Source organism: Acomys russatus, chromosome 13, assembly GCF_903995435.1.
Source record: "Acomys russatus chromosome 13, mAcoRus1.1, whole genome shotgun sequence".
NCBI lineage: Eukaryota > Metazoa > Chordata > Mammalia > Rodentia > Muridae > Acomys > Acomys russatus.
In genome coordinates, this window is record NC_067149.1 from 44,230,896 (window position 1) to 44,233,229 (window position 2,334).

General features: G+C 38.6%; 1 non-coding gene across 1 annotated transcript; it reads left to right on the forward strand.

Moving 5' to 3' along the window:
* Positions 1-1,991: 1,991 nt before the first annotated feature.
* Positions 1,992-2,123, forward strand: LOC127197773 (small nucleolar RNA SNORA17). The gene has a single exon (XR_007831738.1). It is a non-coding gene; the product is annotated as a small nucleolar RNA SNORA17 (small nucleolar RNA).
* Positions 2,124-2,334: the final 211 nt, after the last annotated feature.

A 2,334-nucleotide genomic window follows, 5' to 3' on the forward strand; every position in this document is an offset into this window, starting at 1 on the left:
GATGAATGCAGGTGGTTAGGGTTCAGGAGGCAGACTCCTTATTTGTTCTGACCAGCATAAGGTAGAATTTTAGTTTGAATTACTATTTCTTTCATGGTAAAGGATGTTGAATTTTTCAAAAATATTTATTGGCCATTTGTATTTCTTCTTTTGAGGACTCTCTGTTCAGATCATTGGCTTATTCATTGATTGGCAATTTGGGGTTTTGATATTTAATTTTTAAAGTCCTTAATATCTAGATACTGATTTCTTGTCTGAAGTATAGCTGGCAACGATAATCCCATTTGTCATTTCTTGGGGTTTTCTATTGAGACATTTGGTGTCTATATTTATATCTTGAAGTGTTTGCTTTTTCTTTAATAATTCCATTGTTTCTTGTTTTAAATAAAGGTCTTTGATACAATTTTAATAGATTTTTTTTGTACTAGGTAGATAATATAGATCTAATTTAATTCTGGAGGTAGATGTCCATTTTTTTTCAGGAATATTTGTTGGAAAAGCTTTTTATTTAATTTTTTATCCAGTGAATTTTTAAAAACTTGATAAAAAATTAGCTATTCATACATGTGTGGGGTTAGCTCTGGGTCTTTATTGCATGCCATTGGTCCACACTTTGTGCTAGCACCAGTTTCTGCTAATCACTACAGCTCTGGAGTATAGTTTGAGACCAAATAATGTGACTTCCCTGGCTGTGTTCTGTCTGTTTATTAATTATTCATGGTCCTTGGTGTTTCCATACATGTTTGTGCTTGTTTTTTCTAGTTCTCTAGGTTGCTTTTGGTAGTATAGCTATCTTCCCAATATTAATTCTGCAAATCAGAAGCACAGAAGGTCTTTCCATCTTCTGATGTTTCCTGCAATTTTTCTTTACGGCATCTTAAAGATTTTGCCCCAGAGTTATTTTACCTTTATTGCTGGGTATGTTTTTAGGTTTTTAAAATCCTTTTAAATCTATTTTGAATAGAATATTTCCCTGATCTTTTCCTTGGCAAATTGATTGCTGTTATAAGAGCTACTGTTTTTTTCATGTTGGTTTTGCACCCTGGTACTTTAATATTTATCAGATCCATTGTTTGGTAGAGCCATGGTATCTTCAAAGCATAGAATCATGCTGTCCAAAGATGAAGATAACTTAATTTTTCATTCCCACTTCTATCTTTTATATCTTGCTTTTCTCTTGATGATTTAGTTGAGACTTTGACCTCTACATTTAATGAGTAGAGAGTGTAAGCCTCCTTGTGTTAGAGAAAATGGTCTCGGTTTTCACCATCGTCTACATCTGGCTGTGACTTTATTACATTGAGGCATGTTCAGTTTATTCCTAGTTTCTTCAGGACTTTTTTGTGAGACAGGGTTTCTCTGTGTAGCCTTGACTGTCCTGGACTCACTTTGTTGACCAGCCTGGCCACAGCTATCCCCCTGCCTCTGTCTCCCGAGTGCTGGGATTAAAGGTGTGTGCCACCATGCCCAGCTCTCTTCAGGAGGGCACGGTACACTTTGTCAAATACTTTTCTGCATCTGTTGAGATCGTGTGATCACTGTCTTCAAGTCTGTATGATAATGATTTTTGAGTTGTGTATGTTCAAACAATCTTTCATCTCTGGGATGAAACTGGCTTATAACACATGATCTTACTGTGCTCTTGAGTATGTATTGCCAGTATTTTATTCTCCTTGTATTCTTTGGAACAGTGAAGTGCTGGTGTTAGACCTTCCTTGACAGTTTGGTAAGGCACAGCAATGAAGCCATCTAACCTTGGAGTTTCCTTTGTGGCAAGGACTTAAGTTATTGCTTTAATCTCTTTGCTTATTATGGGTCTCTTTAGGCTGTTTGTGTCTCCTGGCTTTAATTTCTGTAGACCATAGGCATGTATCTAGGTTTTGTTATTTAAAAATGTATCCAGGGTTTTTAAAAAACAATATAAGTTTCCAAAGTGTTGTGCGGTGATAGATATCCTGGACTTTATTGGAATCTGTTATAAAAACCTTCATCCTGCCCCTAGAGGCACTGAAGATGTGGCTGCTGTGTCAAACATGCACCAGTAGGTGGCAGAGAGGAGAGTGGCTACTTCCGAGCTCAGTGTTCTGACCAGTGAACACCTGAGTGATTAGTAGCCTACCATTCCCTGAAAAAAGCAAGCTTGAGATGACCACCAGTCTGGTGCCAGGGCACTCAGGCAGGGAGCTAGCTTAAGACAACCACCAGGCCAGTGCCCCACAAGCCCCTACAGCTGCCAGAACCAGGAGCAAGCCATAGACTAACAGAACCCTGCCTGGGGCTGAAGGATCCTGCAGGAGTGAGCCTGAGACAGGGGTGACCCTTGCATAAGCCCAC